Source organism: Eptesicus fuscus, chromosome 9, assembly GCF_027574615.1.
Source record: "Eptesicus fuscus isolate TK198812 chromosome 9, DD_ASM_mEF_20220401, whole genome shotgun sequence".
Classification (NCBI taxonomy): Eukaryota; Metazoa; Chordata; class Mammalia; order Chiroptera; family Vespertilionidae; genus Eptesicus; species Eptesicus fuscus.
Window position 1 is genome coordinate 46,575,782 of NC_072481.1, and position 15,097 is coordinate 46,590,878.

Consider the following 15,097-nt stretch of genomic DNA (forward strand, 5'->3'; position numbering starts at 1 on the left):
TCTTAAATTATACCTTCAGATATTTGCTTCTTAATATTAATGCCTTTTTCATTTTTTAATTCCTTTTGCAGTAACACCAATTATGTGTGGACTGTTTTCCTTATCACTATTTCTATAATTCTTTAAGACTCTTTGTTCATTTCTAATTTACTCTGGTTGCTTTAGGTAAGTGTATGCCCTAATATATTTATAGCATTGTCAATTCTCCTTTTTTGCTGCTTCCAAATAGCCTTTGTTTACTATGCACTTTGACTTCTTTATTAAGCTCTGCCAATTCTGAATTCATCTCATTTGTTGTTGTTTCACAATAGTCATTCATTTAACAGATATTTATTGTGTCCCCTACCATGTATTAGGTACTGTTCTCTCACTTGTGTGTCTCTTCTATGAACTTATTTTACAAAGTCATCTTTCACTCTCTTACACACACGCACACACACACATTTTTTTAAATCCTCACCTGAGGAGATATATATATTGATTAGAGAGAGAGGAAGGGAGGGAAAAGAGAGAGAGAGAGAGAGAGAGAGAGAGAGAGAGAGAGAGAGAGAGAGAGAGAGAGAGATGTGAGAAACATTGATCAGTTGCCTCCCCTATGTGCCCTGACCGGGGATCAAACCTATAATATGGGATGATGCTCCAACAACTGAACCACTGGCCACGACTGCACACACAAAATTTAACAGCAATGTGCTTGTTTGAAATTATTATCTGGTCTCATGATAATATTTTTAGTGATATTCTTTGTTTTTTGTTTATTTATCCCTCCCTCCCTTCCTTTGAAAGATCTCCTGTTCTTTCCTTTTTGATTATCATTCATCTTTGAGCAAAATGAGTCCTTCTAGGCCTGTTACTTGTTGGAGGTTTGTATAAAGGTGAGGCTAGGACTTTGTTCCAGAAATAAAAGAAATTTTCCGTTTGTCATTAGGTTGGAGGAATGGATGATTTATTTTAGATTTTTTCTTCTTGGCTAGCCTAAATTGGCTCTGCAGTGTTGTCTTTATTTTGAATCCCACGTGTGGATACACTCCAATCTTTTTAGTACATAGGTGCCCTAAATACTTCTACCTCTATCACTTTCTGGCGATTCTTCTTTTCAAAGCTGGCTGATGACTACCTAATTTCTTATTTTAATAATCCCTTCTTAGTCCTTGACCTATCTGTGTCATAAGACCATGTTTATTATGCCTCGTCCTGAGAACTTCTTGCACCCTTGGTTTCTGTTACTATTCTCTCCTTATTTCCCACCCCCCCTTTTTTTTTGAATATCCTTTTGGTCTTCTTACTATCCTTCTTTCAAGATTCCACTTATTTCAAATCACTTTCTTATTGCCACAAGAATGCATTTTCTGAAGGTCAGACCTATACAACTTGACTCCCTGCTTATCATTCTGCAAAATCATCTTTATATGCAATAAAGTTTATATCACTTAGCATTACATTTCAGTGTCAACATGTTCTGTCTCTTACACATCTAACTGTGTTTTCCACTGCTCTTCATCCTGCAGATCCTACTCTTTGGAGCCATACAAACTAGATATAATTCACCAAACATAATGTTGAATGTCTGTGACTTTTTTCCAACTGGATTATTCTTCCAATTATTTTTCTCCGGTGAAGTCTATTCATCCTTCAAAACCACGCTCTGGTGTAATCTATGTCCCTCCTGTTCATGCTAATCAATGCCTTCAGTGTGTTTCTACTCTGAATAATGCAGAATGCTCATTACTGCCCATTCAACATTGAATGTCCTAGACTATGAGCTCTTTGGCAGGCAAACTGGGCATCTTCTATTGTTAGCAGTGCCTGTCAATCAGTAGATCTATGTACTTGTTTCTTTAAAGAAACAAATGAAGGTCTCACAACATTTAGTCTTTAGGCCGTTGCATCATTTCCTGTCTAGTACTTAAAAACACAACCAGATGATAATCAAACAGCTCACAGATATAAACTGTGGAGTAGGAAGGTAATTTTTTCTCTATCCAGTATTAATTGATATAGTCTTAGACTTCACATGTGTAACATAGACAGACAATGACCTATTTATTGTGACAATCTGTCAAGTATGAGAAAGGCCAAAAGATGATGTTATTTAGCTTTATGGTAAAGAGGGAAATAGGTGTTGTTTTTTATTAATTATTGAAGGAGAATTCTATATTGTATTCATGGTTGGATAATAATTAATAAATATTTGTTATTTCCTATAATCATTCGTGAATAGTCCAAGGGGTTAATATCATTTTTGACATTATATCATTTCCTCATCTCAGGATTTGTCCTTTCATTATCATTGTAATGTTTATCTTGTCAGATTATTTTGACACCCCCCCACCCCAAATCTCTTTAGACTGTTTTTCTCCAGGGAAGCAATTACGTTCTCTTGCTAATAAGAAAATTCAAGCATAAATAGCTCTAAAGCAAAGTTACATAATGTCATGTTATTTCAGTTGTGTTTTTTAAAAGGAAAGAAGTTGAAAGGGTATCTTTTTGTTGAGGAAAAGAGAGAAAAGACTTGAAATGTTTTGATGGGATTGTGATTAGCAAATCACTTAATGAGGACCTATTACATACATGTAAAACCCTGCCAGGCACCACTCACTGTTTTATTTAGTTCTCACAATAACCCTGTGAGATAGGAGGCACTGTGCCTGCTTTTATAAATAAGAACACACTGTCTCAGAGAGCTCAAGTAAATAGCTAAATGTGACAGAGTTGAAATCTCAACCTAGACTTTTCTGAATCCACTTTCAGAGAGCTTTCCTTTATATAACAGCTGGCATGCATTGAATATCGTTTACATTGGAGAATCTGCAAATGCCTATCACTAAATACCAGAAATATTACTGCTTTCTTCATCCTACAAGCATGCAGTGTTTGAACATTTAAAAAGAACATTGATCACATGTAATTGCAGCCATATCAGGAATATACTAGTATACAACAAATAATTGTTGTTGTTTTTTTTTACCAATAGAAGCACAAGATTAGAAGAATCAAATAACTTATTAAAAAGTTTATAGTCACTAATTGGGTTCTTGTGGGAGCTGAAAATCATTGATAGGAAGTCTTGGTTGTTGGTGGTGTTTTTTGTTTGTTTGTTTGTTTTATTTTGTTTTAGTTAACTACTCTCCCTCACCTTCCTGATAAAACTTTACTTATCTTGTAAGAGCACGGTTCACATTTACCTTCTCTGTGAATCTTTTCATGGTCCTCCTAGGCAGACTTATATAACCTTCCGGCATGCTACTGCTGCACCTTGTAAGTACCTCTATAATGAAACTTGCATCACTTTTTCCCCACTTTACTGCTTAGACTGTGTAATCCTTGAGGATAGAAGAACTCATGTCTTTTATCTCTGGACTCTTGGTGCCTACGCAGTACATGGCCTTCAATAGTGCTCAGTAGATGCTTGTAGAAATGAATGCATTCATGAAAGTCTGAGTACCTGAGCATATGAATTCATAAATAAATTGTTTGGTATTTAGGCCTTTATTTGTGTTTTATCATGCTCTCTGATTTATAAATAAGCCTTGCTGAAAACAAAACAAAGCACAACCCTTTAAATAATTAACAGGCAACAAATATAGGCACTGAAGTGGAACAAACTGTGGACCAAGTACAGATTACTAGAAGTTTAGTCCTAGTTATGCCACTCATTAAGTCAGTGACAAATCAATTTTTATAAGACTCTTTATAGCACCTGTAAAATGAGGGACTCACATATGGCAAAAGTTACAAAGATGGTACTTGAATAGAGTTTGAAAACATTGCTCTATGGCATTTTATGGGCATATTATAGGTAGTACTATAGTGGATTTCAAGCTTTTCTTTTTAAGTGGCAGCACCTCTTGTTAAATAAAATCTTTCACAGGGTCTCAGAATGTAAAATAGATAAAAATTTAGATTTTTGTGGCTCCCAAGTCTCTTTGTCTGCTAATACCTACTCCTTCTGCTCTCTTACCCCTTATATGTCAAATGTATTAGTTGCTTGTCAAATTCTTGTGAGTCCATTCTTAGGGTTGATTTCACATCTTCAAAAATAAGCAAGGAATTTAGTTTCTGAATATAAAAATAATGACCAATAAAAAACATTTTCCTATGTTCCCTTATGCTCTGGCAAAACAATACTACATAGCATTCTGGTATCACATTAGATTCAGCCTTATGTTTTGGAGATTTCTTCTTTTTTTATATTTCCATACTAGCTTTCCCATTGCAGGAAAAATCCTGCAATAGGATTTCCTGCTGCACTCTACCCCGCCTCCATTCCTCCCTTGTCGCCCGCCTCACCTTCTCCTCCAGCCTGCCCGAGTTTCCCTTCACCCCCGCCCCGCCTCCGCCCCGCCCTTGTCACCCGCCCCGCCTTCTCCTCCAGCCTGCCTGCGTTTCCCTTCACCCCCGGCCCCGCCTCCGCCCCGCCCTTGTCACCCGCCCCGCCTTCTCCTCCAGCCCGCCCGCGTTTCCCTTCGCCCCCAGCCCTGACTTCGCTCCTCCCTTCTCTTTCCCCCCCGCCCCCCTGGCTTGCTTGCTTCTTCGAAGCTTTACTCCCTTCTGCAGCTCTTGGCTTCTTTCGAGGCTGTCTTGATATGCAAATTAGCCGCCATCTTTGTTGGGATAATTTTCATACTCGTCCTGATTGGCTGGTGGGCGTGGCTTGGCTAGTGGGCGTGGCTTAGGTGTAGCGAAGGTGCAGTCAATTTGCATATTTGTCTATTATTAGATTAGATAAATATGAACCCCTGACCTTGTAGTAGAGCTGGGACAGACTGTCCCCAAATTGAATGTCTGCTTCTAAATAATTGGCAGAGTTAATATCAAATTAATTCACCTAAACTAGTAAATGTTAAATCATTAATTCACTAGACAGTGAGCATTTTAAGGTCAAGGATTATATCATATTTATGTTGTATTACCCATTGCATTCCCTGTCACACAGCGGGTTCTCAATTGTTTTTTGAAGACAGGAAAAAGTTTAAGTTGATGAGAGTCTGGGGTCTTTGAGCCTAAAAAGAACATTTTGGCCAAAGTCTTCTTCATCTCCCATATGTCCTATGAAACATGTTTGAAAAACATTATACTGGTGATAATTTTTAAAAGCCTAGGAATAGGAACATAGACTTGTGAATGAATATCAAGTCTTCTGTATTAACTTAAAATAACTTTAGATATTGAAGCAAAGACCTAATTTAGAAGAAGAAAATACTTGTGAATTTTTGCTCAAGCATAAGAGGAAGTAGTGGCAAATTAGTATTCTTTTTTTTTTGTTATGTTTTAGATCTACAGTTTTATAAATATAATCTAAGTTTTCTAATTAAATGTAAATTTGTATTAGATTACATAAAAGATTAGCTTTTCATAGGCTCCATATGAAAGCAATAGAATCCTATCTCTTTTTTGTTTCATTATTTTTAAAAATCTGATTCTTTTCTTATCTTGAAATCTCACTTTTATTCTCAGTTATCTTCTGTATCTTTGCCCTAACCCATCCTCATTGCTGCTTGTTCTCTGATACTCATTTGCTGCTTCCAAGAGGCAATGGAAAATAAGGGTTAACTGCATGAGCTCTGCAGGCACCGTGCCTGGGTGTGAATCCTGTTACTGCTCTTTCCTAGATGATTGAGCTTGCTGAGTTATTTACCCTTTCTGTGCTTCAGAATTATCACCTGTAAAATGGAGACAAACATAGTTGTGAGCATCACATGAGATGATATATAGAGAGACTATAGAATAGTGCCTACCACAAAGCAATTATATCCTTCCACAAGAGTAAGAATATATATCCTGACAATATTGATTATTTGTGAGCTGATATTTGTAGTTAGCAGGAATTCTGGTTCTATCTCTTTCCCCCTTATATCTGCTGCCTTTGGACTATCACATTTTTTTTTTAGGGCAGCCAGGGAGAGGCATAGATCATATCTATTTTATTCATATCTATATGATTTATTTAAAATTTTTCAGTAAATGTCTATTGTTTGGCACAGGAAATACAATAATTTAACAATATTTATTATGATCTCCTGAAAGGTTCAAAACTATGCTTTCTTAAAAATAAAAATAGCCTTATGATGAATACTGTCGATAAGAAAAAAAGTAATGATGTGATAAGACCTTGTGACAAATGCGGGAAGTCAGTAAAGACTTTTCTAAAGAAATAACATGTAAACTGAAGGCTGAGGAATAATTTAGCTATTATATTGCAAAAAAAGTCCTGAGGCAAGAAGGCAGTTGGATGAACCCTAAATGTAGTTTGGCTAAAGAAAAATGAGTTAAAGGGGACAATGCTGTGGGGATAAGGTAGGGAGGCAGATAAATCTAACACCGGAAGTTGAGGCTGGAAGGCATGCAAGGGCGAGATCTGTAGGAACTTACAAATCATATTCAGGATTTGGGATGATCCTAAATAAAACAGGAAACCATGAAGAATGAAAAGTAGGTAAGTAATATAAGAAATTTTGTACTTTTATAAAGATCATGCAGGAAATAGACTGAAGGGTACCAGAGGGGCTTCACTATTTGTTCCTTAGTTACAGTACCCATAAAATGACTGGCACTTCCTCTGTGAAGCTTTTCTTGATAATTTTCATCTGGAGAGGTGGCCTTCACTCCTTTGCTCACCTAATGAACTCATTGTCTATGCTTGTCATAACACTTATCACACAGCACTGTGAGCTGACACTTGCCAAGGGCACTTGAAGTATTGCAGAATGAATAATCATTGATTCATTCCTCCAAAGACTAGACAATGAGCATTTTAAGGTCAAGGATTATATCATATTCATCTTGTATTACCCATAGCATTCCCTGTCACACAGAGGGTGCTCAATGGTTATTTCCTTGCTGTTGTTGAGGAACCCAAGAAAAAGAAGTGGTCAGTATTCATGATGGATGGAAATTTTGGATCATGGATGCAATTTTTAAGTTAAATTTATTTCAGATGACATCTTATATAATAAAGAGGTAACATGCAAATTAACCCTCACGCCATCATAAGCTCCCTGCACCCACAGAGGAGGCAGGGTTCCCATAACACAAGATGGCTGCGCCCACAGCAGAGGCGGGGTTCCCCTAACACAAGATGGCTGTGCCCACAGTGGAGGCAGGGTTCCCATAACGAGTGATCAGCAGGGACCTGAGGCTGCATGGCACCGGGCAGGGGCGGGGAACCTGAGGCTGCGCTCCCTGCCCAGCAGGGCTTGACTGGGGACCTCAGGCCATTCACCCCGCGCAGCGGGGCTTCACGGGGGACCTCAGGCTGTGCCCCCTGCCCAGCAGGGCTTGACAGGGGACCTCAAGGTGCACCCCCCACCCAGCGCCAGGCCGGGGGACCTGAGGCTGTGCCCCCCACCTGGCAGGGCTTGACAGTGGTGGAGCCGGATGGGTCTGGATCTCACCCATTGGGGGTGGGGCCAGCTGGGCCTGGGTCTCGCGCGATTTCAAGGCGTGTGCAGGTGGATGGGGACTGGGCTGGTCCTGCAGTGCACCCCAGACTCTGACAGGAGGAAGATTTTCATATACATTTTACTAATTTTCTTTCATCTCTGACACTTCTATTAAGAGAAAGGGCAAATAGCAATATTAAAATATTTCCTCTAATTAATTTCCTTTTAATGTGCACGAATTTTGTGCACTGGGCCACTAGTCTATACTAATAAAAGCCTAGGTGGCTCTCACACCCTCTTGCCCTCATGTCATCACAAGATGGCCACCACAATATGGCTGCCATAAGATGGCCAGCGGGGGGCGGGGGTGCAGTTGTGGGTGATCATGCTGGCAGGGGAGGGCAGTTGGGGGGAACAGGCGTGCAGGGGAGGGCTGTTGGGGGCCATCAGTCTGGCTAGGAGGGCAGTTGGGGGTGAGATCAGGTTGTCAGGGGAAGGCAGTTGGGAGCAACCAGGCTAGCAGGGGAGGGCAGTTGGGGGCAAACAGGCTGGCAGGGGAGGGAAATTGGGGGCCATCAGGCCAGCAGGGGAGGGCAGTTGGGGGCGACTAGGCTGGCAGGGGAGGAGTTAGGGGCCAATCAGGCTGGCAGGCAGAAGCAGTTAGGGGCAATCAGGCAGGCAGGCAGGCAGGCAGGCAGGCAGGCAGGCAGGCGTGTGGTTAAGAGCCAGCAGTCCCAGATTGTGAGAAGGATGTCCGACTGCCAGTTTAGGCGCAATCCCTGTGGGATCAGGCCTAAATTGGCAGTCAGACATCCTCCAAGGGGTCCCAGATTGGAGAGAGTGCAGGCTGGGCTGAGGGAACCCCCCCCTCCAGTGCACGAATTTTGTGTACCAGGCCTCTAGTTGATTAATAAGATTATATAGGTTTCAAGTGCACATCTTTATGTTACATAATTTGTATATTGCCCACCACTCAATGTCAAATCATCTTCTGTCACCATATATTTGAGCCCCTTTACCTTTTACTACCCTGTAACCCCTTTCCTCTGATAATCATCATACCACTGTCCATGCCTATGAGTTTTTGTTTGTTTTTATTTATGTGTTGCTTTCAGTTATTTTTTAAAGTAGTTTTATTGATTTCAGAGAGGAAGGGAGAGGGAGAGAGAGAAACAGAAATAGCAATGATGACAGAGAATCATTGATTGGCTCCCTCCTCTACCCTCCTCCTCCCTCCCCCGACCCCTTCCCCCGAGGATTGATTCTGCAATTCAGGCATGTATTCTGACTGGGAATAGAAACATGACCATCATAGGTTGATGCTTAACCACTGAGCCACACTGGATGGGCTGCTTTCAGTTTTATAACCCACATATGAGTGGAATCATATGGTTCTTAACTTTTTCTGTCTGACTTATTTTGTTTAGCATGATATTCTTAAGGTCCATCCATGTTGTCACAAATGGCAGTTTTTCATCTCCCTATGTTTATTGCAACATTATTCATGGTGGCCAAGATAAGGAAACAACTGAAGTGTCCTTCAATAAATGATTGGGTAAAGAAGATGTGGTACATATATACAAATGGAATATTACTCAGCCATAAGAAAAGATGAAATAATTTTGTGTGCTCTCATTTAAAGCTGGTAATATGGCCCTAACCAGTTTGGCTCAGTGGATAGAGCATCGGCCTGTGGACTCAAGGGTCCCAGGTTCGATTCCGGTCAAGGGCATGTACCTTGGTTGCGGGCACATCCCCAGTGGGGGGTGTGCAGGAGGCAGCTGATCGATGTTTCTCTCTCATTGATGTTTCTCTCTATCCCTCTCCCTTCCTCTCTGTAAAAAAGCAATAAAATATATATTAAAAAAATAAAGCTGGTGATACTAATTGGGATCTTAGAACACCTGTAATGGTTTGTGAAAGTTACTAATAGCTCTGAGAGTAGAATTGCAATATCCCAATTTGAGCATGAGCAGGTACCAATAAAACACTTAAGTGAATCGAATATCTTTCATCCATACTGGCCATTTACATTTGTTTGTACACGTTTATGGTTCATTTTAGGGGATAGTAAAAATCACTAATTCTTTCTAAATCTCCTCTAGTCATGTCGTCACTTTGGAACAATGATAACTCAGAGATGGAAACCCTCAGATGTCGAGAGAGCATTTAATATCAAATTGTTCAATGATTTGAATCAGGGCTTGAACGTACCAGTTGAATATAGGGCTTCTTTGTTTTTCCCCAGTACTTATGGTGGAACACAAAATGGCTGAAATATAAAATTTATATGCCACTTTATGGCATTTTAAACTATAAAAGATAAATCACTGGTAGCAGTAACATTTTTTAGAGTAGGAATAATAATTCAGTTGATTAAAACTTTCCCATTTAGATAGTTTTACTGGAGAGAAACACACTAATAAGCTCATTAAGGCATTATTTATATAAGAAGAAACATGGGAATAGTATGTCACTTTCTGTTCTGTTATTGTCAGGAATTAACATTCATCCAAACAAATTATATTCTAAGTGTTTTTCTTCCTTGTCAACATGTGAATTGGTTTCAAGTTTGTATCCTATTAGTAATTTAGAGAGAACAGATTTTGTAGTAGAAATTGGCTTTAAGTGGTTTTTCAGGAGACATGGTTTACTCAGAGCAGCCTTTAGCTTAGCTACTTTGCAGTCTTATGACTATTAAAAGAATGCCATGATCTCTTTGTTAGTTATCATTCACTCAGGCTGTTGGCGGTGATGCTGTCCCTAGGTTCTTGAGTTCACCAAGTAAAGAATTGAGAACCGAGAACTCTGTAGCAACAGGAAATTTATTTAGCATGGAAAGTGAAAGTGCATATGAAGAGAAGATTTGAGCAGCTTGCTCAGAGAGTTAGTTGCCTTGGCCTTTTAGAAAGAGAGTCACAGAGGCAGAAAAGTTAGCCAGCTAGGCTGCGTGGACTCAGGAAACAAATTACAGAGGCCAAAGAAGGGCCCTTGGAAACAGGCTAGAGGGTTAGCCTGCGTCAAGCTGCTGCTACCCCTGCTCCTCTGGTGGCAAGTCTCATGGGGACCCCTAGAGCTTAGGAGAAAGAAAGCAAAGATACATATGCCTGAAGAAACAAAGCATGGGTGTGCTCTAGAGAAGTGTACATGCTGGATCCTTTCTCTTAATGGTTTTTATCTGTTTTCTAAAGGCAGGAATTTCAGGGGAGTTATCAGGGGAGGTTCTTAATAGAATATTCATCACAGCTTTCCAGGTGTGTCCTTAATATGCTTATTCATCAAAATGAGCATATAGGGTCAGGGTCATGTTCTCTACTGCTCAGCACTAGGGTAGAGGGTTATTGGTTATTCCATGTGGTCCTGATGCCAACCAAGGGATTGCTTTTTCTGGTTTCACTTTTCTGGGCTTGGAGCTGAAACACAAGTGAAACCTAGATACTATCTCTAGTTTGACCAAAACTCTGTTTCAGTGGTCAACAGACTTGAGGCTTTTTTCCTAAGATTATTTGATGCTGATCAGAACCTCATTGCCCTAAGGGGCTTAATGCTTAAGGAATCCACTGTACACGGGAGAAAGAGGCGGTGAATCAGGGTGTTGGATGAGGCCAGTTTGAATCAGTTCTCTGTTTTGGTTTCCCCATTCCACTTACCAAGGTAGTTTCCTAGCTTCTTACCATCCTGTCTCAAGGCTAAGCTAATGGTTTAAGTTCATATTGTCTTAATACTTTTCAATTTTTATCTCTAAAGTCCTTGATACTTATTGTATAATTAAACAAACTTATTTTTCTCTCCCAGAAATGCTTACATTTAAATGTTGGGTGCTTATAGTCTTAAGAAGTTTTACATAGAAAATGCCATTTCATATTTCATATTACATACACTTTTTCCTTAAATTTGTTTGCTCTTCATTATTTGCATCCCACTACAACAATTTTTAGGAGGAAGCACATTTGTCTTCTGTTTAACTTCCTCACAGTTGAATCCAAAAGCAGATGTAATTGAGTGCAATAGTCCTGAATTCTAAAAGTGTCATGAGACCAGTAGATACAAACTCATGGGAGGAGTTTTATATTTTATGTATCAAATTCTGGACATGTTTACCCATGTGTTGAGTTTAGAGAATTGATTTTTATAGTTTTTGTTTACTTCTGTTAGTTTCCTAGAATTTCATTGGATTCATAAAATTTATGGATAATTATAATCCAACTGCCTTACAACCCTCTTGACAACTGAGGACACCAAAAGCACAGAGCTAGGTGGATAGCTATAGCTAGGCAGTTGTGCAGCTGCAAATGGGGATAGCAATTTAGACTCTGCTTTGTCCAAATTCCCCCCCTCCCAAATCATTCTGTATTAGATGCCAGCCCAAACCAGAAGACCCTCCTTTTCTTGTACTAGACTTTATGCAGTTATTTTATAAAGTTAAGACCCACTGGTCTAATGTAGAGGTTCTTAGACATTTATACTTTATGAATCAATAAAATCTCCTAAGAATTAGAAGGCTGACATGAAGTTGCCAGGGTTTAATTTGTCAGTTGAGGCTATTAAAAAACAAAAGAAAGAAATGTTCATGTCCCATTATGTTATCATCATTTCATAAATGGTTGAAGAAATAGGACTTTTTCTGTTAAGCAAGAAATGGGATGGTAACACAAATAGGGGATTAAAAACCATGAAAATATCCCACATTCTCTAGGGAGAAAAAGCAGTATACAGAAGTGCTCAGGCAACTCCCTCTGAGAGGATGCCAGATTGGTTCTGATACCACTCAGCACCCCAGCAACCTTCAGTACTCATATGAACTGACTCTGGGTGGGGAAGGATAGAATGTGAAGAGGTTTGAAAGAAGGGAATTACTTACTGGCCTACTGAAGGTGAAGAACCACTGCTAGAGATGGGAGTTGCCTTCGATAAAAGGACAATTAGCTTCTGTACCTTTTAGATTCTGGATAGGAAAACAAAAGGAATTTAACACAAAAAACAAACACAAAAACTGATTACAAAAGTATTGGATGATGAAAGGAAAAGGGGCCAGCCAGGTAACCTGAAGATTGGTGAAGCAGATACCATTTCTAATGAGGGAAGAAAGGGGATGATGGTGTTAACGGGAGTCTAGGAGTGCAGAGGAGTCACCGTGGTAGGAGCTGGAACCACCAAGAGGTCGCTGTAAAGCTAGTGAGCAGGCATTTGATGAGGATGTTGTGTGGTGGTTCTCGATCAGTCAGGAAGGAGTGCTCAATTTGTCTCCACTCCTGAAAGGAAGAAGAGAGTCCCTTCTCTGCAAATCTCTTCTTCCAATTTCCTAATAATAACTCCCATTGTCAGCACTACAGGAAGCCAGCTGGGAAGAGAGCCCGTGAAATGTAGTTTGCAATGCCTCAGCCCCAGCATCACATAACAGAGTTAGGAATGGTGTCTTGGGTCTGAAAGACATTGGTAAAAAACTGACACAGTATCTCATTTCTCCATTGGTCATTTGTGCAGAACACTTTCTGATCTGTTCTCTGTGCCTCTTTGAGCAAAGGAGAAAGAGAAATGGAGAAAGGTGGGGTGGAGAGGAGAGATAGCACTAAAACAGCCTACACCTTCACCACTTGGTGTGACAAGGATGTTTGAGCTTATTCTGGGTCAAGTGCATCAGGGCTTGAGCCATTTTGCCATTTCTTCAATGAAGAGAGTAGACCATTGTTCAAGGGGCCCTTTATCAGCAAAAGTGTCAATGTATACCAATGGGAATGGGAGCAGAGGAGAGTGGAAAAATTATTTTTTCCCAATAGGAATGCTCCTATTCACCCCTAAGAAGAGCCAGCATTTGAACACCTATCTTACAGAGGTCATCAGTACACAGTCTCTTTTTGCCAGAGAAGTAGTGACACTCAGTAGAGAACTGTAATTAAATACCCCATTAAGTAAGAAGGTTTTGCTTCTTTTTATTAACTCTTCCACTCTGCTTCAATGTGAAAGGAGTTAGAACCTGAAAAGGAAAGGAGGAAGAAAAAGTAGGCCAATTTCTCTTCTGGTGCAGAGTTCTATACACTGGCTACTGAGTGGCCCCACATAGTCTGGCCACTGAGCCCAGAAAAAAGGAGGACATGTGATTTAAACCAGTTATAAGTTATGGACCCAATCTGAACTGTTGTGAAGGAAGATGAAATAGATTTGGCATTGCAGATGGAAAGCACTTATTGGAGAAAAATGAAAACCAGTACATATCTGGGCCCTACTGAGTTCAGAATGTTCAATAAATCAATTACATACAAAAAAACAAAATGAAACTTTTTTGAAAGTCATTTCAAAATAAAGAGCAATTTTTAAATTTTAAAAAAAGTAGCTTTCTTAAAAACTCAAAATATTACCCTTATTTTTCTCATTTCTTGAAAGTTTGGTCTAGCATGTAGCCATGGCATAGTATTTTATTTTACTTTATTAAAAAAGGTATTTATTTATTTATTTATTTGAGAGAGAGAGAGAGAGAGAGAGAGAGAGATACATCAATTTGTTTTTCCACTTATTTATGCATTCCTTGGTTGCTTCTTGTATGTGTCCTGACTGGAGATCAAACCCACAACCTTGGCGTATCAGGACTTGATGTAGTATTTTAAAATGAATATCATAATTTGTTGACATTTCTATCAGCCAGGGATTACTACAGCTGACAACTTTAACTGTGGAAAGAGAAAGTCACATGATTGCTACATCAGCCAGGGTCCTTTACCGTTAGCTTTTAAATATCTGTGGAGAAGGGAGAAATGGAAAAGGCAAAATTATATGAGGAATACTGTAGTCTTTGAATGTAACAGAATGTTATAAAAGATTAATATAACTTTAAAAGCACCTTTTATGTGGAGAAATATAAAACCACAGGAAAACTATTACAATATGCCAGAAATGGAATTTGTGGTCATCATATTTACTCATCGCCTTAGAAACCCTTAGAAATAATTTGTTTTAATGAAACATACGGTGTTCTATTTATTGAGAATCAAATGTTGTTGATAGAAGAATAATCTCAAATTGAGAAAACCTGAATTCTTCTCTCATCTACATTTGCTTTAAATTTGAGGCACTTAAAAACTTTAGTATCTTTTTTTTTTTTAATATATATATTTTATTGATTTTTTACAGAGAGGAAGGGAGAGAGATAGAGAGTTAAAAACATCGATCAGCTGCCTCCTGCACACCCCCTACTGGGGATGTGCCCACAACTAAGGTACATGCCCTTTGACCGGAATCGAACCTGGGACCTTTCAGTCCGCAGGCCGACGCTCTATCCACTGAGCCAAACCGGTTTTGGCAAGTATCTTTTAAAAATTACTCCTGTTTGTGTCCTTACACAATTGAAGCACATGGTTATGGAAAACTGATCCATTTAACTTATATTTATGACATCAGAAAATGAAATAAAAATCACTTCATTCACTTCTACCTTGAAAAGATGAATAAAATCCAATTAGCTGCATAGTGATAGGTTAAGAGGCGTGGCTTTAGAACCAAAATGGCTCTAGTCTGAACCAGCAGATATTGGCCACATTTCATTAGTGTTCCAAGACTTGATTTTCTCACCTGTTATGATTATTGTGCCCACCTTATTTAATTGGCTGATTTTATGACACATATTTGAAATCATGTATGTATAGTACTTAAAAGCATAAGATAAATTCTCAATCTATGTTAGCCTAAACGAAAGACAACTGACACTAATAACCAACAATGAT